Source organism: Falco cherrug, chromosome 1 (genome assembly GCF_023634085.1).
Source record: "Falco cherrug isolate bFalChe1 chromosome 1, bFalChe1.pri, whole genome shotgun sequence".
Lineage (NCBI taxonomy): Eukaryota > Metazoa > Chordata > Aves > Falconiformes > Falconidae > Falco > Falco cherrug.
The window spans coordinates 61,642,913-61,670,228 of NC_073697.1; positions in this window are offsets into that span (position 1 = coordinate 61,642,913).

The following is a 27,316-nucleotide window of genomic DNA, read 5'->3' on the forward strand; positions in this document are numbered from 1 at the left end:
AAAAGTAGGAAGACATTAAAAAGATATAACGTAATATGACACTGACATAAAGAATTTTTAAGTGACCTGAAAGCAACAAAATGAAAAGGATGTAGCCACTTAGCCAAATCATGGCCTTCTCTATTCAGATACATACTCAGTATACATAGAAGAGTGATTCACAAGTCCAAATGTACCCACATTTTGTTCACAAGAATGAACAAGAAAGACAAATATCTCACATTTCTAGAAAGCAAAAGTATTTTATCAAAAGAATCAGAAGTATGACATCCAAAACGATTGTGGAGATCAGGAATGAACATACAGTGACTGCCACCTAGCACAAAGATTCAATGAATCTCCTGGGGATGGAGTGTCGTCTCATCCTCCCAGCCACCTCTAGGAAGCCAAAGGAGTGCCTATACTTTTACTGATGTGCAGTATCCTCTAACATTTACCAGTGTCCTATACCTGTGAGTATTGCACTGGCCTTCAAATCTGTAACTTGGCCACTGCATTGGATCATGCAGATATCTTACTTTATCAAAATATTTTAAGAAGCAAGCAGGTGATTTGAATTTTGCTGAAGCTGGGAGTTACTTAGAATGCATCGAATAGATGTCAGTTCAGATCTCAAATTTATACCAGACACTGAATTTTATTTGATTTCTCTGCTAGCTCACTAACATGCTCTCTGTTTACATTGACTGATATGCACAGATATGTTGTAACTATATTTTACTGTAATATGTTGTTTCCAAGATAACAACAATATTATATACCACCTCCTAAGAAAATGAAATGTCTGAATCGTCCTTGGAAACCATTTCTTACAGGGATAATGTTACTCATTTTGTTCACATTTTCCCAAGAAAATTCACATTCTGTGCGCCCAAATATCCTGCCGATATGGCTTTCTACAGTACCTTAAGGGAAGTTCATGAAAAAACCTCAGCTTGACATTATCAGCTGCAATTCACAGCCCAGTTAATAGCTTATGAACAGGAGACCACTTTGAATAAGAAAACAATTCTGTATCACAGAGCTTTTATACATTCTGATTGTGATTACAGAGTAGGTCATTTCTCAAAATGTCAGACAGTTTCTTATCAAAATGAGAATGACATGAGATGCACTCTCTCTTGTGCGACTTTGAACCTCAAACTTAGTCACTGAATTCAGTAAATTAAAAGTAAATTGTGGTGGATACTTTGTACAACGCTTATTTCTTTGCTAAAATCTGCACTGCAGGTAGTCTACAACTCTTTGAAATACTGACGTTATTAGCAGAATTATTATGTGTAAACAAAATGCACCTAAAAATGTCTCTCCCTTGCTTTGTCTTCTTAAAACAAATGATTTCACATAAGTAATAAAATCATCCACAAAAACTACAGGAAAAATTTTGCACTGCTGAATTTTTGAAATAATTTGATCAAATTGTAATTGTACTCTGAAAATTTAACTGCAAATCCATTACCAGCTTTAACTCTTAATTCCACAAGATTTGGTCTGCCAAATGTAATTGCACACACATGTGCATGCATACATAACCAATTTTCAAGAGAACTGTAATTCAAAGTTTATTAAAGACACTAATTTCAAATTTTACACATGCATTCTCCTTGGGAGCAAGACAACACAGAAGTAATAGGTTAAACATAAGAAGATCGAAGACAGAATTATAAAGATAATTTTCTTAAAATTTCCTGTAAATCAGAACTGTGACTGCCATAACTAAAAAAAACCTTACACAGGTATGTTCCACCTTAAAAATACTCTTCAAGCATTCAGACACAGACACCACTGAGATGCTGAGTGCTGCGTATTTCCATTAACTAGTCCCAGAAACTAACATGCCCACAGCAGTCAGATACAATGTTACGAATACACATATTTTTTCTATAAAGAAAATTATACAATAGACATTTCAATGCACCATACCAGTAAATGGAAGACACTTCCTTCCATTATGTACCTCTTGGCTACAACCAACTGTTCTTATTCAGTTACTTACCTATATCTGTGCAAAGATAGCACCTCTCCTAGCAACATGGATACAAAATATTACCTAATCAGGCAGCAAATGTTCAAAGTTAGTTTAAGTGAATGTCAAAGTGCAAAGCACTAAAAACCAAAATTTGTTACACCAGTGTTACCTGCTAAATAATTTCTGAATATTCTCTGTAGTAATGAAACCTTAGACAATCAGTTGAGCAGAAAAAATTACATCACTTAATAAACACATCATTAAAATAAATTAATAAACTATGTCTGATCCCTCAGCAAGTTTGCTGATGACACCAAGGTGAGAGGCAAGGTCCACATGCTGGAGAGAAAGGGATGGCATCCAGAGAGACCTTGAGAGCTGGGCCCATACAATCCTCATGAAGTTCAACAGGGCCAAGTGCAAGGTCCTGCATGTGGGTCAGAGTAACCCCCAGCATCAATGCAGGCTCAGTGGAAAATGGATTAAGAGCAACCGTGAGGAGAAGGACTTGGGGTGTTGGTGGATGAAAATCTCAACATGGCCCAGCAATGTGCCCTTGCAGCCCAGAAAGACAAACATGTCCTCGGCTGCATCAAACGAAACGTGGCCGGCAGGTCCAGGGAGGTGATTCTGCCCCTCTCCTCCACTCCTGTGAGAACCTACCTGGAGCGCTGAGTCCAGCTCTAGGGCCTCCAACATAAGAAGGACATGGACCTGTTGGAGTGAGTCCAGAGGAGGGCCATGAAGATGATCAGGGGGCTGGAGCAGCTCTCCTATGAAGACAGGCTGAGAGAGTTGGGGTTTTTCAGCCTGGAGAAGAGAAGGCTCCAGGGAGACCTTATTGCAGCTTTCTAGTACCTCAAGGGGGCCTACGAGATGGCTGGAGAGGGATTTTTACAAGGGCAGGTAGTGATAGGACAAGAGGGAATGGTTTTAAGCTGGAAGAGATATTAGGAAGAAATGCTTTCCTGTGAGGGTGGTGAGGCACAGGAACAGGTTACCCAGAGAAGCTGAGGTTGCTCCATCCCTGGCAGTGTTCCAGGCCAGGCTGGATGGGGCTTTGAGCAACCTGGTCTAGTGGAAGGTGTCCCTGCCCATGGCAGGGGTGTTGGAACTAGATGATCTTTAAGGTCCCTTCCAACCCAGACCATTCTACGGTTCTATGAATTCACTGCCTTAAGAATTATGACAATTCAGTTTGTGAGGTTATAAAGAAAGTCAGTTGTAATGTGAGACACCTGTCAGAGTAAAAGCTGTATAACAACCGTGGAAATGGGGTCAATGGATCAGAAATATTGTTGGCCCAGTTAAGTGTTATTTAAATTTATTGGTTTTCATTTCACTTGTAATCCACACATAGATACATCCATATAGATAAGGATGAAAAAGGTATATAAAATTTGGAGGGTGGTATCAAACTTCCAGAGATAGTGCATAAACAGTTCTTAAAGTTTAAATTTACTGCATCCTTTTGTCATTAATTTTCTCTACCTTTTTTCATATTTTACACTGTTGTTCCATTCTCTTTCTGGAAGACATTTAGTCATAAACATAATCTTACAAAATAGAAAAAATTACTTTGTCCACTAAGTCCATCCCTTTTGTTTTTCTTATCTTAGCTCTCCTGCTTTCATACTACAGTCATTTATCATTTCTTTGCTTGAAACTTATCTAGTACTCTGCTTAACTTTCTGCATTCACTATAACAGGCTGGTATTTCTGTTTATAAAAAGGTTTCTATGATAAAAATGGGTTTTGTTCATTGCATAGCATAGTTTAGATTAAATTCTCTACTCTTCCAGGAATCATGTATTTTGTATTACAATTTACTTTGACCTTGTCTTTGTGAGGAACTTACCTGATGTTGTTCTTTTTCTCTTGTCATGTAAGGAACATTTGTTTGCAAGAAGGAGAAGAAACAACTGGTTCTCCTTATAAAGAATTAAAGGATAATAGGTTCATCACAGTTTTCCCATCACAGTTCAAAACTACAGTACCTATGTACTTGAACACGGGACTGAAAAAACACCTAGTCGAGGCCACTGCAACCGTAGGCAAACATGTAAAATGTTTTAAATGTGGAAAGGTCAATGAACATCCAATGCACACCTTTTTCAAACAGAGGTTAAATCCATGCACTACCTCAAGGAAGCTTTCTCCAGTAATCTTTAATTAGCAACATGTGCCAGAGAAAATGACATGGCAGGAAGAAGCTGTATTGAAATACTATTCATTGCGTATAAGTGAGACTAATGATATTTTATTATGTAAATTGGTTTGAATTTCGTACAGGACTGGTAAAATGCAGAGAAAATATAGCACTAGGTTTCCTTTTCCCACTTTCATCTCCCTACCTTCTTGTCCTGTGCTATGCACAGCATGACCTATTATTACAGTCACTGACAGTGGGACAAGAACAAAATTAGTTCTACCATTCATAGATGCAAAAGCTAGAGTCAGAGCATCAAAGAGGAAAACTATTTTTAGTATCCAATAATACCATTCAACAAGCCCGTTAGAGAAAAATTGTGATACTACTGAGACCAAGGTCTCAGGGTGCATATGTGATTTGTGCAGTCCTGAACCAGACCAAGAATTTTAGAACTGTTTAACACACCTAACAAATGATTTGTTAGATTATATGACACATTATGGCTTGGTTCCTAGCCCAAGCACTTAAGGACTTTGTCTTTTAAAAAAAAAAACAAACAACAAACCACAGAATTCTTAATAAGAAAATTATTCTACATTAATCATGTTGTGTATCTGTAGTATTCTCTCCACTTGATATGAGTAACTATACTCTGGCTACTTAATTATCCTGAAACTTGTTGAATATGAAAAACATTTCAAAGAACTGACAAATTATTCTGTATTACTGTCCTAAAAATTTCTCTTTAATTTAGGTTGTGTTAGGTTATTTTTAACTTAGGTTAATGTGAATTAACATGAAATTTAATTGAATTTCTAGTCACTATACAATATCTTTGTAATGAGGTATATTTCCTTTAAAGGCATTATTTTTCTCATAGAGTGGGAATCATTAGGAAAGCATAATCTCAAACATCTCATAAAATATACTAAAACCATTTGGCAATATTCTTTATTCATTTATGGCCACACTACATATATTTACAGAGATAAATATTCACAGCCAATTAGAACCTGAGCAAAGAATTGAAAAAATCAGTGGAAAACCTCTTACCTATAATTATGCTAAACTTATCACACAACATAATGAAAATCAACAGCTTGCCTATTTTTAATACCTTGCCTATACAACTGTTTCAAAAAAGTCCTCTAAGCATCAGAAATGACACCCTTTATGGCCAGGGTGCCCACAACTGATGTCATGTGTGTGCCCTGTTAATCACATCAAGTGGGTGCAGGATTGGCCCTGAGGTATCTTACATAGTTTAAACAGCTGAATATTTTATTTCAAAATTCAGATTGTCTTGATTGTTGTTTTCAAGTCCATACACTTTATGGTTCTGCAATTGTTAACATTCAAAATTTAAATTTCATCAAAGCTGCCACTGTAACTTTAGAAGCTGAAAACAATGAGGCTGGTTCAGTCGCACATCTCAACTATATAGACATGGACATTTCCACTCCAAATACCCAACTGTGGCTTTCAAAACTCGTCTATTTCATGAATGTTGCATGTCAGATAGCCTTCAGAATTTTGTACCTTGTTAATCTTTTATGTGTTTATCTTTCTGTAATAGAAGGTGTCTTTTTGCCACAGCAATTTTCACTACAAATGGTAGCAATCACTGAAAACAACAGAACCGTGAGCACTCTACTGCCTTAATTTATTCTGTTTTCTTTAAAACACTACTCAAATTATTGTGCTGTTTTAATCCCACTCCCACTTTTTGAGGGCTGCTTAACTCAAAATCAAATACAATAAAATTAAAAGGAAACAATTTCATATGTGAACTTCATCAGATACTTCAGAAGATAAAAAAAGTCACTATCAGTTCTGGGGTTTCTGTGTGTCTCGGAGCTTTCGGGAAAGAAGACTCAGCCATTCTTTCAGAAGCCAGAAACTTAGCAACTAGCAGTGCCTACCAGAACGGCACTTTCAAGGGAGAGGGAAACAAAAAAAAAGTAGCACATCTCTTGGCATCTTGGTAAAAGCACATCTAGTGTTAGTGTCTACTGAGAGAAAGAATGGCTTATTTCATCAACTGTGTCCATAAGCCAACCCCAAGAGAAATCCAGTTTTAAACTGGTATGAAACCCAAGAGTAGCCAAAAGGCCAAGAATCCCACTTTTCTTCTAGCATGATAATTAAGACTCTGGATTGCTCCTGAAGTCTAGGTCGCAGTGGGATCTGAAGAGGGAGCCTTTTATTTGTCATATTTTATTGAAAAAATTAACTCTGATGGAATGCTGAGCCAGCAAAGCAAAAACACACAATGGGTTCATTCTTCCACCCACACTGTAACGTGATGGCGACCTCTACAGACCTAAAATTCCTAAAGTAACATATCCTCACCTCTCCCACGTACACCCCTCCATAAATAAAATGTTTTAGTAACATTTTTCTTCCCAGCTTTCTGTATGGAAGAACTAATTCATACCGTTCAACAAAAAGAACATTATTATATATAACATCATAACATGCATAAATGGCTATTTTTAGTCTCTAAGAAAAACATCAAACTTCTAAAAATATCACATGTATCAGCGTAATTTATCTATTGGTACACATTAACTGGAGTAAAGTAATTCTTCATACAATATCCTCTCCATTCTGCAAAGAAAATTTTCTCTTAATATTTTAGAATGTTAGTAGATTCTTTAGTGATATAACTCAGAATATTTAAATATATTCCAATAATGCTGCACAATGATGTCCCACTGAAAATTTTCACACATTCCATAATTAAAGTTTAATACTTTCATGCTCTGATCTACAAACACAGAGTGGGACTGCTATTTGTTTTCAAGATTTGTTCATTAAAAATAGAAGACATTTCACCATGTAAATTGCATTATTTACTTTTGCCTGTGCAACCTTTCCTTATTTCAGATATGATTATATCAATGCATGTACACACTGAAAACCAGTTCTATTTCACAGTTTAAAATTTTTATCTAATATTCTGTGGAAAAATCTGGTCACCACCTCCTTCTACACTGTAAACTGGAGTAAAGTCCTCTGTTCCATAGTTCTTGCAAGCTTTTCTGGATCCACAATCTGACATTCACGTAACAGATTCACCAGTTACCAATTTCATAAAGAATAGAGCTCTGTACTTGCCTCCATTTTATAACGGTAATACCTCTCTCCATGTTTATGTGGTGACATTATGCAATTCAAAAGCAAGAAAAACACTAGACAATTTAAAATTAGTTATCTCACTCTTGAAACCTTTTGTTCCACATCACAAGGTAATTATTTGTGAGCAGGGAGGTTTGTTTACCTTAATGTATTCAGGTTTGCTTTAACAATTGATCCAATCTCTACACTGAGAAACTTGTACTGATGAGAGACAAAACCAACATTCCTATAACGTAATTAATGTTATGTACTCCCAAGGAGCCTAAGAAAAATGTGCATACACGCATTAAAATACCACAGGAGTAAACCTAGCAATTTATGTTTCAAGTAAACTCCTGAAAGTGTAAGAATAAAGTCAGAAGGAAAGTTTTACGCAGCAATCAGAACACTAACTGGGATCAAAGAGATCTTGAGTTTAGTGTGGAGGCAGATAGAAGAAATGGTTCCCTTTATCTCATGCATTAGAAAAGTCTAGTCTTCAAACACTCCTTCCTCTTGCACTCATACACCCATGTGTATCATTCCTGAGGAACACTGTTCTCCAGGGCTGCCAGAGTTACTGAATAAGAATCTGCACCTGACCCAGCTGGAAATTGCCCCCAGAAAACACCTGAAGAACCCAAAGGGAGAACCATCCAGTGGAGAGAGCAGGGCAGTTGGAGGAATACCAGTGCAAATGGCTGGTGAACCCCTGTCCTGCCAAGGAAAAGGGCTGTTGCTTTTCAAACCAGCAGAGAATTTATGACATTCTGTTCAGTTTCAAAACAGATTTCAGCTAATTAGACATGGATGCCTACATGGGTAGGTATCACCCCAACTACACCTAGCACGGCACAGCGCAATACACTGCATCCAGACACAGAATACAATTTACAGTCACATTTCCATGAAAGTCTACTCAGATTTATCTATACAAGTCTAGATCATTCATCACAACCTTAAGGTTTGCAAAGACTGAAACTAATTTTTAAAAACCTATTTTCCGTGGGAAAACTGAAAGAAGAAGGGGAATTAAAGGGAAAAGGGAGTGAGAGGAAATTAAATAAGATTACAGGAAGAAAAATGCCCCCAAAAATGGAGCCTCACAAGACAGGTACAGAAAGTGCTGAACACTGTTCACCTAAGACAAAAGAGGAACTGCAAAGAAACCATGAAAAAGTCCATCCTTAACAGCCCTTTTTAGCTGTTCATGTAAAAAGTGAATATAGTGTGACCCATTTAAATTGTGCTAAAGAGGGAAAAACATTTAAAGCTCAAATTACCTGTGAAAGATACAGACAGTAAGGCAGACAGATTTAGAACTGACTGACTGTTGACCAGAAATAGAGCATCTGCTGCTACTATTATCCAAATTTGCAGTCTGTATTTTTAATGCTTAGCAACTTTTTAACTTACCTTTTTTTTTTCCTTCCTGCTGTTGCAAGCTTAATAAGAGATGGAAAAGTTAAAGAGGATTAATTTTCTTTGAATTACATTCAGATGAGAAGTCACAGCAGTGTCAGTTTCTCACATCTTGCAAGATATTTACCCTCCTGGAGTTTTGGGTTTGTTTTTTCCCCTCCTTCTTAAGAGAAGTCTTGGAAATATCCATTGTGCTGACTATTTAAATCAGAATGCTTTTTTCATAACCATCATTATGCACCTCTCTGCTGTGCTCTACCTAATATTTGAGGGTTTTTTCTGATTTTATTCTCTTCCTAGGCTTCTTGAGTCTTCTTGAAGGGAAGCCTTTTCTACTATGCATGAAATGTCTAGATGATTGCATCAAGTACTCCAGCCTACTTCCAAATGAAAAAGTATCAGGCTTTAACAGTTCTACAGTGTTGTCCTCTGATAGACTGAAGGAGGAATTGGCTTATCAGCCAAAATACTTTGTTCAAAAAAACTTCATTCACTTCCTACTGGTATTTGGCCTAACTTCAATTAAAGTGCAAGGCCATGGCCATTGTGTTTAAGAGCTAACTGGTCATTTTGAGCAACTTGAGAGTATCCAGGTGGATTTTCACCTTCAGAGAATACTGAAAAGACAGCCTTGTCAAACCTCGCTCTACAAGGGCTTTCAAGCTGGACACCCAAAAACTGGAAGTGTCTGGTAGTCACACAACTTTCTAAAAGCCAAAAATCAATGTTGGTTTAACAATTTTCAGGTCCATTTGGGGATTGGATGAGGAGCACAAATTGACACTGTTTCCATGACAGATGCACTTTAAATTAAGTTGATTTACAATGTTTTTATGTACAAGTGCACATTTCCTTAGCATGCAAAAATTGATTTTTTTAATATTTAAGAACCATGATTTTGAGATACATCTTCATAAACAGGATAAATAAAACACTTCCTATTACTTATATTTTCCTACTGGTGCTTTCATTGTACATAATCACAAAACTGTATCAGATAAACTGTAGAGGAATGAAGCTGGGTTAATTATCATTGATAATATACAGCTGTGGGTTGGCTTCGGGGCAGCAGGTTGGCTGATGTAGACAAGGTGCAGCTGTGGCTGGTTCTGTTCAGTGGTTGGGCAGCCAAGGAAGAGGGAGGAGAGACTAGGAGAAGGCAGCAGAGGGACTGGCATGAATAGTATGTTGGTATGTGGTGGTAAAAGACCTTGTTGCAGCTGGCTGGCTAGTTTGGAGAGTGCTGTGACAATAAACCAGACTTTAATTTTATCTATGCTAAATATTACTGCTTATCAACAAAGAAGTAAAACAAGAAAAAAAATACATCAAGTATTCTACATTTGCCACCAATTTCACTCTCAGCAGGAACAATTTCTATTGGCATTCAGAAAGCATTAACTATGCCACATAACTTCAGAAAGGAACAATCCAAAATTAACTGTATTCCAGTTCATTCCGATGGTTTGTCAGCTTTTTCTTTTCTTTAAGCATCCGCTCAGGAATGCAATAATGAGAATGAGCTATTATACCCAAGACTGAACATGACTTCTATGTAAATAAGATATACAGTTTATTGAATTATTTGTGTAAGTGTTACCCCATATTTTTAAAGTGTCAATGAATCCTTATAACATGAGCCAACATTTAAAAGACTATAAAATCAAATGTATGGCATAGAAAATAAATGTTCTCACAACCATTTAGTACTTGTGCTACAACAGTATCCATCCAAAAAAAAAAAAGAGGTCCCACTGTGCTGGGCACTGTATGCATAGTATGAAAGTCCTCTATTTAAAAACAGAGTAATCCACACCAAGAGAGTGAGTGAGTGATTGTGGCACTGATTAAAGACATGAAGGACAAAATTAGAAACTTAAGACAGTGTTCCTCATGTAAACCAGATAGATCTGCATACAGGAATGAAGATTTGAGGTGGGAAGAGTAGCATATCTAGGTTCAGAAACTGCTTAAGCTTCCTGTTTGTTAATTTATTTTTCGCATTATCATAGAAACAACCTTTCTATGTATATCTAGAGGGAGAAGAGGGGGATGCAGGGTGGTTTGAATGATGACAAATGCATGCTTTCTTACACAGAGACACCTGAATAAACTATTCATGATTTTGAGGTATGATGCCATTCCTGTATCAAAACAACACTTTTCTACATCTATTTGCTAAACAAGTTTGTAAACATCACCCTAACTGTATCAATACAAATTAATACAATGCTAAATATTTTAAAATCCTACTTGAAATGAAGTGTTGAAATGCTGAACACATCAAAAAGCAAATATACATCCACAAAGAGGTTAAAGATGCCTTTTTGTTTACTTTAGTGTAGTCAATGCCAAGTTGATATCAGTTATGCAGCTGGGATAAGAGACAATTGCTGTCTCTCAGTTCAAGTCTCTCAGTCTTGTAAGGCAAAGCTGATAAATAATCGATCTTTTGGGGCCATACCTATACGTGAGAGAGATATATTAATCCTTTAATTTCATCAGGCCTCTTCTTGCAGCTCACCTCTGTTCATAGATTTGGTCTTGTGCTTGCAGCTATAGATTTTGTCACTTTGAGATATTGTTCCCTGAGTAGCTCTGCTACAGAGACCCATTGTGGACTCTACCCTGTTTACAGAGATATCTGCTCACAGTTAACAATACATGCATATAAATCTTATCAGTTTGGTAACCAAACTGAGAAATAATAAAAATCAGTTAAGATAAATCCAAAATGAGATTTTTTTTTCCTCCTGAAACCCAGTTATTTTTGAGACTGAAAATTAAATTCTTGTAAAATATGCGAAGATCCAACTTCATATTATCCTCCATGCTCCAAAAGAACATTCCAGTATAGCTCCTTTAGACTATCCTGCAGTAAACAATTTTTTCAAAACCTATCAAAGCTCTGGAGATATCTATAAATATTCTTCTGAATAAAGAATCTGAGTATCTTACCACCCGTGTGAGTGATATAACCATTCTATTATGGCCATTCTCACATGCTTTCACTCTGTTCTGCAAGTAATTTTCTAGTTTCAAGTGAAATAGCATCAACAGGAGAGCCAAGCGCAATCTCTAGTTTTCAAGTAGAATTACTCTCCTAAACACCTCCTCTTGATCTGAGCCCAAAAAGCAAAAACCCTACAGGAACCATCCTCAAGGAGCTTACCATCTCATTAAGAACTCTGTCCATAAAACAGGCCACAGTCTTAGGCCAGAGGGCACAGATCAGATAACAGCAATCATTCTACTTTCCTTGTCAGGAGTTAAACCATAACACAAGCAGTAACAGTACAACACTGAACAACAGATTACACCTGTAAAATAAAGCCTTGGTCCTGCTTGCTAGTGAAAGCAAAATTCCAAGCCATGGAAAACCCCCGACAAAGATGCAAGCCTCTCTGTAACATAAATCATTCAGTAGATTTCTGGTAAAGAGTTACCTGAAGTTGATGACTGTGTTCCTCACCATACTGACTTCAGCCTTACATCTCTTTCCTGTATTGTTGAGATAGCTGTACCAACAAACCCTGGCAAAACTTTTTTGTACTGGTTTGGATATTCTTCATTGTCAGGGTCAGACAAATACAGCATGGCAATAGCTAACATCTGAAAGCTGGAAACATTTCGGAGTTATAAAATGAATGTCTATGTTATGCTTAATTAATATTTTACACTTTAATAAATGTCTGTGTAATATCTTGACTACTATTGCTGATTTTTATTATAGGCTTTTAAATTGCTATTTAAAAATATTTTATTTTATTTTATGAGTTGCTTTCCTTGTTCCTTTGTACCATATGCTTGAAGGACATGACAACTAACCTCTCCGAAAATACTGAATAGCCATGAGAAAAAAATTATACTTCTTCCAAAAAAACTTAATTAAATACTTTAAAGGAAATTTGTAATTTTCACTGTATTGCCAATCAAGCGAGCATTTTTTATATGTAGCAATTTCTGTTTCTGAGTTTGAGTGATCTGAAGATTTATACAGAACTCACCAGCTCAAAGAAAACACAACAGAAGACATCTAGTTTCCCCTGTTTTCCTGTCAGAAATATGTTTAAATGAACATTTGCTCAGGCTCTCACAACAGGCCAAATCTAACACTACCCTTCAGTTTATATATCCTGGGCTGGTGGAAGATACTTTTTATTTTCTCATCTGTGATCAGAACATTTCTTTATATCTCCATAGGATATTATCCTTTCAATAATCATTTCACTATTTTTTTTTTAATTTGTGCATTTCTTTATTGTGATCAGACATCATGTCTCCTTTAATTTTACTTTGAAAATCAGTTAAATGGCAAGAATTCACCCATGAATTCATGTCACTCCCACTGAAGAGTCATATAAATAGTAACACATTTACTGAAAAGCTATCCTCCTCTCTCTTTGAATCCACATACCATCAGTCAGGCATCTCATTGATTAGTCTACAAAGAATCCTTAATTATCAACAAGAAATTTCAGGTGTTCAATTAGCCACCAGATGGAGCCCACATTGTCTCAAAATGCAACAGAAGCATATGGCCATTAACCATGAAAAATGTGTACAAATTTTGTAAAGCAGCTACAGAATACATCCTGTAAATCAAGCCAGGCTCCATATGCGAATAGACATTCACAGGATTTAAATTACATTCACCATATGCTTTTAACCTGCTAAAAACCAAAGCCTGTGGTTTCATCTGTACAATTCTCTAGCAATAAAACACCTACTGACATTATATTCTTGCAATGTAAAGTTTTGTAGAAAATGTACAGGAATAAAAATGTCACTTCATCAATGTTAGAACAGATTATGTTACTCCATTTTAAACAGTTTTCTTCAATAAATTACCAATGTTTTATTTATTGGTAGGGGTATTTGTTTCTTTTTAAAAGAAAATTATTTAGATGCTTAGATGATATCCAAATTCCGGTGTTTCCATCAGGCATATAAAATATTTTGCATGGACAACACAGCAAAGTGAGTACAGGGAGTCAATATTATCTTACACAATAGGAAAAGTGAGGCAAACAGGAAAAAAATTTCTTCCCACATACTGCAAATCTAATACAAGACTGGCATTATCACTCAGGAAACCTTGAGCCAGAGCTAGTGAGATTTATTAGCATGGTAATCATGTTACCTCAGGAATGAGAGACTAAAACTAAGAGGAGGACCAAAAAAGCCAAGAGTTAAGAGATTGGGCTTGCTGCTGCCATCACTACTAAAGAGGGATGAGGTGAACTAGGAGCAGCAGCAGCCACACATGGGTCTAAAAGTTCCCTGAGAAATGAAATGAATCTGCGGGTCCTGAGGGAAATGGTGGATACAGTGGCTAACCTAAAGTACATCATATTTGAGAACTTGTGGCAGCCTGGTGAAGTTCCCACAGACTGGAAAAAAAGTGGAAATATAACTCCCATTTTTAAAAGGGAAATAAGGAAGACTTGGGAACTACGGGTTGGTCAGCCTCACCTCGGTGCCTGGCAAGATCATGGAGCAGATCCTCCTGGAAACTATGCTAAGGCACATGGAAAATAAGGAAGTGGTTGGCAACAGCCAGCATGGCTTCACTAAGGGCAAGTCCTGCCTGAAAAACGTGGTGGCCTTGTATGACAGGGTCACATCATTAACCGATGAAGGAAGAACAACTGACATCATCCAGCAGGACTTGTGCAAAGCATTTGATACTGTCCCACACAACATCCTTGTCTCTAAACAGAAGACATGGATTTAACAGGTGGATAACTCAGTGGATAAGGAAGTAGTTGGATAGTCACACTCAGAGTTGTCATCAATGGCTTAATGTCCAAGTGGAGACCAGTGATGAATGGTGTTCTTCAGGGGTCCCGACTGAGACTGGTGCTGTTCAACATCTTTGTCAGCAACACGGACCCTGCAACCGATGCACTCTCAGCAAATATTCTAACAACACCAAGCTGAGAGGCACGGTCAACATGCTGGAAGGTACAGATGCCATTCAGAGGGCCCCTGACAGGCCTGAGAAGCAGGCCTTTGTGAAACTCATGAAGTTCAACAAGGCCAAGTGCAAGGTCCTGCATGTGGGTCAGAGTAACCCCCAGCATCAATGCAGGCTCAGTGGAAAATGGATTAAGAGCAACCGTGAGGAGAAGGACTTGGGGTGTTGGTGGATGAAAATCTCAACATGGCCCAGCAATGTGCCCTTGCAGCCCAGAAAGACAAACATGTCCTCGGCTGCATCAAACGAAACGTGGCCGGCAGGTCCAGGGAGGTGATTCTGCCCCTCTCCTCCACTCCTGTGAGAACCTACCTGGAGCGCTGAGTCCAGCTCTAGGGCCTCCAACATAAGAAGGACATGGACCTGTTGGAGTGAGTCCAGAGGAGGGCCATGAAGATGATCAGGGGGCTGGAGCAGCTCTCCTATGAAGACAGGCTGAGAGAGTTGGGGTTTTTCAGCCTGGAGAAGAGAAGGCTCCAGGGAGACCTTATTGCAGCTTTCTAGTACCTCAAGGGGGCCTACGAGATGGCTGGAGAGGGATTTTTACAAGGGCAGGTAGTGATAGGACAAGAGGGAATGGTTTTAAGCTGGAAGAGATATTAGGAAGAAATGCTTTCCTGTGAGGGTGGTGAGGCACAGGAACAGGTTACCCAGAGAAGCTGAGGTTGCTCCATCCCTGGCAGTGTTCCAGGCCAGGCTGGATGGGGCTTTGAGCAACCTGGTCTAGTGGAAGGTGTCCCTGCCCATGGCAGGGGTGTTGGAACTGCAAAACCTTTAAGGTCCCTTCCAACCCAGACCATAATTCTACAATTCTATGAAATGATCACTCACCTACCGTCCTTACGCTTTTCCCAGAGGCAGCACTAACAGGCAGCTTGATTCTCCTGGGCCTAGTGGAGAGAACAAGCATTCCGCTGCCACCACCACCACCACCAAGCAGCCTGTTGCAGAGCCCCTTACACACGTTGAGTCAAGACCTCTGCTGGCTCTAGCTTAGCCAGCCCTGTGGCTGCTCCACTCGAGTACACTTGGACATCTTTAGCAAGTAAGCATGAAGGCAGAAGTTAAGTAGTACCACCTATTGCCTGATTTGACATTTCCTGCTTTAGGAACTAGAGCTAAGAGTGAACACAGCAATTCCTCTCTGGACTGTAAAAGCAACAGTAAAATGTATAACTTTTGCACAGGGGTTAGAACTGCAGTTCATTTACCAACAATTCAATTCCTTGTGGACAGACCTGGCTAAGCGCATCCTAGACAAGAACTAGTTAATATTTCAAAAAATCACATCTTTCACTTTCCAAAACACAGAACAACTAGTCACCAGTCTCAACCGAAAAAAAGAAGAGGAGAAAATAGAAAGAAGAATCTTGCAGTCAGGTTCTGCCTTTTGTTTCTCATATACAATCCTCTGAGAATTAAAGACTTTATACAGAAGGGGCAGAGTGGAATTAATTCTGAGTTTATCTGCAAAGGGAGAAGGTTTTTTCTCCATGTTGGAGCTTTAAATATTTCTTTTCCTGCTGAGCACTCTGCAATGTTCTTTTTCATGGCTATGAAAAAATAACACAAAAAATGTCACTGATGTCCAGTTTCTGTAATCATACAGCCAAGTAGTTTAATTCAAAACACAAAATAGGGAGAAAAAGTGATTTTTTTTCTTATTTTTAGCAATTATGCAATTGTAATTTCATTTTGTTTTTTCTCCCTGTCCCCTAACTCCCACTGTGAGAGTGAATACTGTCGGGTAAACTGCAAGAGTAAACTGAGACCCCATGCTGCAAAAAGCTGAATTTAAGTTTTTACTTTTCCATCCTCTGATGGACACTTTATGGCTTCACTTACAGTGAATTAGAGAACTGCAGCATTTCCTAGGGTTTTATTTTTACTTGTTAGAGAGATATGTTTAAAAATCTTATGCTGTTACTTTTACTAAAACATTAGCAATTTTATAATTTTTATGCTCCTGTAAAGAATACTGTTAGGACACAAATAAGTTGGAGAGGAAAACATAAGTTTTAATGATATTTGATCCTAAAAAATGGAAAATATTTAAAAAAAATTAATCAAATCATCTTACAAAGAGTGTGCCCACAGTTACTATAGTTGGGGCAAAAATAATCCAATGTAATTTGGTTAGAAAATATTGATTTATCATCTAAATCAGGAAATCTTTTTCAGTCCACAGTAAAAGTTCTCATGAAAGCCTTAAGATACATGCGCATACGTTAAAGCCAGTAGCATCAGTTCATGGGAAGGACGCGTGACCTTATTTTGGAGCAAGGAAGCAAATTGGGGTCTTCTATATTCCAAGCACACTTGGCCAAGACACAGGTGCCTGACTCTCGGAGGAGAGGTGACCAGTGGCTGGTGAATCAACTACATTACTGCAGTATCACTACTCATTCTCTGCTAGCTTTGTGCTTCTCCAGTTAGCTACTGAAGAAGACATGAAGTACCAACCCTGTTTTGGACCATAAAATTCTATGTCCTATGCTCTCTTTAGACTACAGGAAGCAATTGCATGTCTATTTAAAACAATATGCATCCCTTTCACTTTTCTTAATTCTTAACTGTGTCTCCAGATACTGTTAACAGCAGTATGACTTTAAACAGATTTTATGGCCAAATAACATTAAAGTGTGGCAATTAGTGCCTTTTAAGACTTGCAGTCTGATTTGTGAAACAGGATTTTAAATAATGAGCCATCTGTTGCTCTCAGTTCTAATTGTTGCACTAATTTTGTGTTTGTAATGGTGATCCTAATTTAGATCACACTTTATCACCAGGAAATAAAAGACATGATTTGTTTTCATAATTTTACTGAGATACTTTGAATATTTTCATCTGTTCTAGCGTAGAAACAAAGATCAGTTTCTGCTGAAATGAAAGTGTACTTCTGTATTTGGAAGGAGTCTGTTCACAGCAGAAGCAAAGCAAACCAATGTCAACAACCCAATTCATCTTTGGACCTCCATTTCTAGAGAACACTTTTCTACCATTTGTGTCAAGCAGACACTGTGCTTGTAAAGACACAAAAAAACACTAACCTGTAACATATAGGCAAAATTATCTATAGATATTACAGACTCCATGCCATGCCAAAATCTGTATTATGTGAAAAAATGGCCAGAGAACTCTTCCAGGGTTAAGAAAATCCTTCAACATAAAACAAATGAGGGAGATGCTCCCCACCATCTTTGTTTCATAGTAGTGAGAATAAATCAGAGGACACAGCTGGTCACAGATGAAAAGCCTCTTCATGAAAATATTCTGCAAGCTCATCCTGTTTGGAAAGGTACAGTTTGGCCTATTTGATGAAGATCTCTTTGTCAGGAACGCAACCCAGACTGATCTGAAATTAGACACAGCCCTAAGTCAAAGTCCGTAAGAATCAGACCATGGTAATCTCTGCACAGTTTTAGAGAAAAACATTATGCTAAGACGAGAGTCAGAAATCCTAAAAGAACAGACAGTTTTAAGTGTAGAACACTGCTGCAAACTTCCTCTTAGATGTCATGACAGTTAATGCATCCCAGAAAGAGGCTGTTTTGGCTGGCAAATATACTTTATCATAAACAGCTATGTATCTGCTTACTAAAAACCTCCACTTAACCACCTTTGCTATACCCCTGCTCCTATAATGCCATGACAGAAATTGAAGGCATAAGAGCATAACAACCACTCTCATGGTTTAACCCCATCTGGTAACTAAGCACCATGTATCTAGTTGCTCACTCCCTCGTGGTGGGATGGGGAAGAGAATCGCAGTGAGAAAAGTCACAGGATGAGATACAGACAGTTTAATAGGTAAAGCAAAAGCCGTGCACACAAGCAAAGCAAAACAAGGAATTCATTCACCACTTCCCACGGGCAGGCAGGTGTTCAGCCATCCCCAGGAAGGCAGGGCTCGAGCACGCATAACAGTTACTTGGGAAGGCAAACACTATAACGACAAATGTCCTCTCTTCTTCTTCCCCCAGCTTTACATGCTGAGCATGACGCCATACGGTACGGAACGTCCCTTTGGTCAGCTGGGGTCTGATGTCCCAGCTGTGCCCCCTCCCAGCTCCTTGTGCCCACCCCACCCCCACCCACCCCCCCCGGCCTCCAGCCTGCTCACTGCTGGGTGGGGGTGAGGGGCAGAAAAGGCATTGGCTTTGTGTAAGCACCACTCAGCAATAATTAAAACATCTCTGTATTATCACTGTTTCCAGCACAAATCGAAAAGACAGCCCCGTAGTAGCTACTACAAAGAAAATTAACTCTATCCCAGCCAAAACCAGCACACCAACCTAAAGCCATTTAGCAATTTAAAACTCGAGCTTAACTGTTTGACAGCATCAAGGATACATACGTTGTGCTTAGATAAAATATATTTTACATTCCAATACTGAGATCTCGAGATAAACTTTATTAGAATGAAGAGGCATTTGACCTTTGCTTCAAGCTATGAAAAAAATAATAATTAATTCAGCCACAAAACTGAAATGAGAATGACAGCATGGACCTTACTGCAATTTAAAACTGTCCCCATCTGAAGTCAGAGCAGAGGAATATGAAGAAGGCTTAAGCCTTTTCCAGATTTTTATTCTTAATGTCTCCCTTCATAAGCTTGCTACACAGCTTTCCTCAATCTATTCCATGAGCAGGAAATTCAGTTTTCAGTAAAACACATACTATCCATGCAAAAATCAGGAGATAATGAAAATACTGAAATTTATTAGTAAATTAAATAACCCCATGAAGACTGCAGCAGATAATAAAGGAGATCATGTTCAAAGTGATGACCACATTCAAATAAATAAAGAGCTGTTCTTTTTTCCTAGCTAGATAAGATAGCTCAGCTACAATACAGCTCATGCTTCTGCAAAAATCTCTGAAAATTGTTTCTACTGAGAAAGATTGTCCTGTTTGATCATGTGAAATAGCCTGAGCCAATCAAAAACCACCAAAAATTACTAAGCAACTTTCATATAAATTGCCAGCTTTACCTTCCAAGCTGAACTTTAGTTTCACCATAAAAAGTTATAATTTACTCGTGCTGAGAGGTATTTCAGATAAGCACAGCGAAACCTCAGAAGGTTTCTGAGGTACACTCTGTGGTAACGATTGGTAAATGCTGAGTTTGAATGGTAGCTCTGAAGGCTCAAGCTTAAAATACAGCCTGAACAGCAGCGTTACAGGCAACAGGCAGTGAGGAGAGAAGAAAAAAAGCTCTGTGAGGAGCTGGGTTGAGGATTTTTTCCCTTTCTGCTCTTTCTAATAAGGTTAAATTCAGTCAAAGTTCAAATCCAAAGCAGGAATGATGTATAAGCTTTGACTGTTTAGTCAAACATTTGAAATAACTAAAATAATTAACTTTTTTTGCTTTATTCATAGTTACAGACAAAATAAATCATTGAATTTTATTTTTTTTTAATTTTTTTTTTTTAGCTTTCTAAGACTGAAGGGAGAGAAGGTGATAATCATTTTTTGTTCCTCATTTTTTAAGTCCTTTTTATGGGATTTAAACAATAACAGTGGTGGGGTGTCTATGTTGAAGTATAGAGCAAAACACACTTGTCTATACTTTGCCTCAGGATCCAAATAAAATGTAATTACTATATAGTCTTTGTGCCTCTCAACACTACTTTTAGCTTCATCTTTTACTCTTCTTATTTGTCAGACAAGTACAAAGTTCAGGGGAAAAAAACAGGGTTCTATCATACCTGATATCTTTTTTTTTTTTTTTTATTGTACCAAATCCCCCTACAGTGTATTCCCAATTTTTTGAGGGAAAAACCAACAAAACAAAGAAAAAAACCTCCACAAAACCCCAAGAAAACAAAAAAAAAAAAAAACAACAAACAAAGATACCGTAACTTGGATATGAAATACAACAATAAACTTGATCAGAGAAAAAGAATAAAACAAGTATGAAAAACTCCAATGATCACAACTGAACACTTCATGTCCTCACCACTTCTTTTATAATAGCTTTTCCACACACAGACACTAGTGAGCCCCAGCTGGCAGGCTACATCCACTTTTTATACTGCCCAGCAGCTCCAAAGGAGACCCGGAGGAAGCGACAAACATTTTGCATCGCAGTGACTGAAATCACAGTTGTGAGGCATTGGTCCTTCTGCAAGTACTGAAGCCACACACACTAAAGCTACCTTAGTAGCCATACTTTGTGTAGATGCTTGGGAGATATTCTGATGATGGTGGCTAGAGGTGTAATGAGACAGAAATGTATTTATTTAACGAAGCAATTTTGAAACTGTTTGATAAAAATCAGTGTATAATCTCATTGCTTTACAGTGATATATATGCAGTGAAAAATAACTTTATTAAGAATCAAATCCTCTCTGCTTTACCCACATGATCCAAACTACACAATAAACATTTCTTTTTTTTCTTATTACAAATTTTAAATAGACATACTCATCCCTTTGGCTGTACACCTTTGAGAAGAAATGAATGTTAGTGCTTTTAACAAAGCAGCAAGGGCAATGTTAGCAGTATAAGACCGAAAACATCCACGTAATTTCCATCCCACCCAGAACCATAGAATCATGTATGTTGGAACACACCTTTAATATCATCAAGTCCAACCATTAATCCAGGACTGCCAAGTCCACTACTAACCCATGTCCCACTTCAAACATCCTACTTCCACCAGGGTGAAGGGGGGAAGTAGCTGCCACCCACCCATCCCCAGTGCACTCCCAAGCACCATATGTCTGCTGAAATCAACAGAAGGCGGCAGTTTGAAGACTCGTGCTTGACAGTCTCAAGGAACAGAGCATTCCTTTTTGCCCCCAAAGACCGGCACTAAGTTGAATTTGCACTGCAGTTTCCACAGGGCTCATGGCAAGAGGACAGGTGCACCGCAGTGTTTTCAGTACCGACAAATTCAGAGTGAGGTCTCGATGGCAGAATGGCTGTGGGGTGCTTTAAACATTTGCTGTCCAAAGCTGTTACTGCTCTGGCATTTTCTGCTGCAAGCAAGCATTACTTCCAAGAACACTTTTCCTCTTATGCCTCTCCTTAATGTTTTAAGTTGATATGCTCTGGTACGAAATACTCAGTTCCAGGACTGTATGCATTTATAAAGTCCCGTCAAACACTGAATTTTCTGATGGTCCTCAAAGCAAATCCATCTCCCTTGGGAGAGCATTATATTGGTTGAAGCACTGCAAAAAGTCGAGAAAATACTCACTTTGATGACAGATTAAATGTGAAAAATACTTCAGTGCTAGGTAGTGTTATAAACAATACATCTTTCAACAGTACAAATAACCAGCAGTACACACACACCAGATTTTACCTTTTTTCTTCTCCCATTATCTTGACTTCTACAGCAAACAGGTCATCTTTGACCAATTTTTCATTCTGGGCATACATAAAGACTAAAACTATCCAACTTCGGGGTTCATAAATTTACAGGAATGATATACAAATAAAGACCATATCCTGAGGATTTCATACTGATGAATTTTAAAGCACAAAGATTTTCTTTCATGATACACTTCTTTTCTAGCTACATTTTTATGAACAGCTGGGTGTTGCAAATATTTCTGTACTTATTTAGTGATAAAGTGGCTGTTATGCTTATTAAATATCTTTTATTTAACACGTCAAATGTATCTCATTGTTGAAAGCATAAGCATTTACTCATATTGAAGAAGTAAACTGTACCCATAATTTCACGCTAAGATTTTCAAATCATAAATTAGTGTGAATAAAGCTACATATTGTCAGCTATTCCAAAGTCACTGAATGGTACAGTTGAAAATATCTTTGAAGGAAGTCATAAAAGATACCATTTTTGCATTTCTGTTTGAAAATGGATTTCTCATACAGTTTCACAAGTATTATGGGGCTGTGCAGAATTATCTGAAGCAGCACAGGCTTGGAAAATAGAAAGTACCCTACCAATATTGGCATGCACTGAAGAGGTAATGCTTATAAATGAGTGATTACCTGGGGAGTACCAATAGGTGAAGATTTCTAAATAACTGAACAAATGGATTCAGTGGGATCAATTAAATGCAAGAATTCATCTTTCTCAGAAAGATTATTTTCTTTACTTCGTTTTCTCCATTTTTTCTTTGCATATAAACAAAAAGCACTCTTTTCTGCTAGAAATACTTGTTTGTCTTCTCCACTGCAGCCAGGTAAGAACCAATGGGACTCTACCGCACTGAAGGGTGAATGCTAAAATACTGTGCCCTCTAGTGAGACTACCAGCTTCTCCAGCTGCTGTGGTGATGCCTTATCAGGAATCCTGCACCACACAACCAGAGGATCCTGTAGTCTGAATGCAGACTAGAGGAGTACAAATCTCTGAATAAAGCTTGCTATCAACTGTAAGAGAAGCATCACAAGCTATTCCACAAAATCAGCTACAAGAGGCAAGAGATACAAAGGCTAGCAGGAAAAATAATTCACAAATACATCAGTAGAAAGCAGGAAATGAATCAAGAAGGGAATGTAATTGACAGACAACACCAAGAACGTGAAACTTTTATTTATTACTCAATACCAGCTTTAGCAACCACTGTATATCTGTTAAAGATCAAATTTGCTGACAACTAGCATCAGTAGTGGGCAAGATGCAGGTTGTAAAAGGGATAGAATTGGTTAGTGATTCTCAGTTGATCACAAAGTACTGATGAAATTCAGCCTACAACACTAAGAGTTATAGGAGTCAATATCAGTTTTACTTTTCAGAACTAGTGAGGGACAAGAGGGGTCCAGAAGATCAGAAAATTACTTGGGCTGCCCTTAAATGCATCAACTGAAGGATACAGATCAAGTGGTGATAGGACAGATGAGTGGTGAGAATGATCAGTGATGCATAATGCATAACCTGTGAGAACAGACTGAAATAATTTGGAAATTTTGATTACAGAAGACTAAGCCCTCTTTAAAGATAAAACCTTAGCAGTGGTTTCAAATATGCAAGCATGAGAAATCAGAGTAGAGAAACTCTTCCATTAAACTGTAGGGAGGAAGGTATAAGCTTTTCAGTAGTAAGAAAAAGCTTTTCAGTAGTAAGGAAAATTATATATTGGAAGAGACTGTGGAATCTGAATGACTGGATATTTTCAGAAGGAAACTGGACAAATATATGTCAATTAAACAGTTCATCCTGCCTTTGAGCAAGGTCTGTTCCAAGTCCTGTTTTCTGTGATAGAATGATTTGACTTCACTGATATCTTTCACAGGGGCAGGAAATTGATAGACAGAATTGAGGATGAACCTCATCTCTAGCTGGGCAAAAATTTCAGTGTGCAAAATCAGTTCACTTACAGTGGGGCACATGAGAACATGCACATCTCCCTGTCAATGAGATTGTCAAAGGGTCCTATTTCCTCTTCTCAAGAGAAGGATGGAAGCTGCAGAAACAGGTTATGCACACCTGAACTCTCTATATGTTAGACACGAAGAGGCTTCTAGTTATAAGAAGCTACAAACAAAAGTTACAAAGTTTAAAAAATTACTCTACAAACCTATTACAAAGACAATGACTAAAAGTTTAATAAAGAGAGAGCATTTCTGGTAGCTGGTGAATCCTCCAGGTCGTATGACCAAGGTACTGTACTGTTCTCCTTATCAATACATTTGACACCATTACCTAGTACTTGTAAGGCTCATCTCCTCTCAAAAATCAATACCAGCAGACAGCTTAGACTCAATGCAATAGCCTTTGTGGTGGTTCATTGATTCTTCTAGTCATACCATGTCACTGTTCTTCAGATGAAGTAGATATTTGCTCTCTCTCAATGCTTTGGAAAACATATCAGAAAATAAGCCACTTTCTCAACTTCCAAGCAAAAACAATGACACTCCCATTTCAAGTTGGAAACAATTTGCTTTTTAGGTGTTATTTTCTTGAGAAAATTGTAAAGAAAAAATACAATATGAAGTGGCCTTCTTAAATTGACTGCTTGCAAGATATCAGCTAAAACATGTCTCTAGTTCTTTTATGCAACTCTTGATGTCTCAGATTCATGACAGAAATGTTACTGAATCTGATGATTTTCCGCTATGGATATTGCTTATGGGGTTAGAAAATTTGCTTTGAAAGTGTCTAGGCTGAGAAGCTGATATATTGTTTGCTTGTCAAACAGCTTGAAGAGCTAGACAATACCATTAGATGTGGTATTGAAATGATGAATGGATGGATGAATTATCCTCACCTGCTGTGTGTTGTTTGCTAAAGGCATTTTAGTAATACTTCCTGCTCCTTTCAGTTCTAAAAAATTGCCTCCAAAATGTGCAGTCATCTAAGTTCAAAACAAGACCCTCAAACCAGAAAAATAAAAATCACAGTAGTAAATGCACGTACAAAGGTATACTGCACGTTGCTTTGCTAGAAAATATTTCTAATTCAGTTCAAAGTCACCTCTAGAATAAGAGGTATATTCCTTTTTAAGGACCTGATGATCAGCCTCTAAATATTTAGACACTTTATGGCAGTCCATTGCTATTTCTAGCCTTATCAGTTTCTTTTGCCTGCTTCCACTCTTCATTTCTTTTCCTGGACATGAGCAATTAACACTTCATGGTTTCCATTCAGATTTGGAGTAAAATATATTTTATTGTCCTGGTTTCTTAACCTTTGATATAATTTACTGTCTCTTACAAACTGTATTTTAATATCTGAATAGCTTCACAAGCGGAATTGCTCTTCTACTGTGTTTCATCTTTTTTCAACACCTTTTAAGTTTGTAATATTAGGTAGAGCAGAGGATGAATACCAACACTTAAATAAAAATAAAAAAATCAAAAATATCACTAAAGAAAATGACCATTATTATTTTTAACTGGGCCACAACGAAACTTGATTATCAACAGTTGTGAAGAAGTATATAGCAAAATCACTAAAAGCCCTATGTATTCCCTTACAACTCTCATTTTTCAGGAGTCCTGTACGACTTTACAATTACTTTGAGCTTTAACACCGTAGGGTAGACTATGGTTCATAGACATTTTGGTGAAGTTTCTCACAATAAACCTATGTATTTTAATCACTTCATGAACATCCATCATCTTATCACTTTCTTAGTATTTCAGAAACTGCCCTCTATTACAGGGTTGAGAAATCAGCCAGGTGGATTTATCTTCACAACAGCATTTAGCATCATTTGTATATCTCCCAGGGTGAGAAAGTTTGGAAAGATGGGCAGAAGAAGAAAGGCTTATACAAGAAGTAAGGCTCATAGCACCTGTTTCTCTGTTCTTAAATTCCTTTGCTATCACTTTAAAGTATACATTAAAGTACCATTAACTATCTGAGAGACAAATAAACTCAAGACAATTTGAGAGAGACTAGTATACTGTAACAACTTTGGAAGGGAAATCCTGGTCTTACCACTTTTTATTGCAGCCCTGGAAAACTATGTTTAAAATAGTCAACAGATCCAACATTCTACCAGGAGACCATGTTTCTGATTAAAAGATCACAGTCCCTCCAACACTTAGGTTGAATCAGCATACTCCTATCATGGTATTTTTTCTCAGAGCTAGTTGTCTAACCTAGTATTTGCAGGAATTCTGGGGCAGGTCTCTCTAGAAGATTCATCCCACACTAAAATAGATGTTGACAAAATACCTTCCTGAATTCGTTTAGAAGAATAATCACAAAATCATTTAGGTTGGAAAGGACCTCTTGGGAAAATCTAGTCCACCCTCCCAGCTCAAGCAGGATAAGCTACAGCAAGTTTACCCAAGATCACATGAGTTCAACATATCTCACCTACACGTTTGTTTGCATCACATCCAGCAGCATTTTAGGACAGTTAGCACTGAGCAGCTTCGTATTACTTTCACACCAAATGCCTCTGGGATCCCAAAACCAAATCTACCTTACAGCCTTAAGGCCTGGCCTACTCAAGAGTATGTTATTGCAGCCCTACAGAAGTCCAGGCCTTAAATACAGCACAGCTAAAGATCCACTCTTCACTTCCTCTGCTTTGTACAGTTCACCAAAATATACTTTGGCTAAAAGTTTAGTACTTTTCAAACATCATCGGACAAGGAGGTGCAGGAACTTCTACAGAAGTTTTTAGATCAAAAATCTGAATCAGATTTGAGATGGAGGCTGAACCACTTCAAGTGACAGTGTGAGGTGGCTGTGGCTACAATGCTACTTGGTGACCAAGAACTCCCTTCAAACTCAGCCGTTCCTTTGTAATTGTATGCAAAACTGAACAGCACCAGTGAAAGTAACTAAATGACAAAATGTTCTCCCCTTCTAGAACAAACTGAACCATGATGGTCAGGAAAGGCTGGCTTGAATATTGTCTGGCAAAAGAACACGTGGAAGTTAATACAGGAAAGAAAACAAACTCTATGACAACATATAAATGAAAGAATGCACACACATCACCTGAATACCCAAGGTCTGTAAAAAGTCTTAGTGCAGAAACCCTGGAGAATGGTCTGCCGTGAAAAATCTGAGTTCAGTTCCTTCATCCTCAGGCTGGGCACCCAAAAAGGTATACAACATATCTTGCATGAATTTTTCCTTCCTATTATTTAGCATGTTAGACATCATCCTATTCAGCATACTGCCTGTTATGATTCATAGGCCATGGCATCTAACTGACTGCTCCCTCACTTACCACCTAAGAAACCTGACCACCAGAGCTGCAGAGTCCATTTTACAAGCAATGCA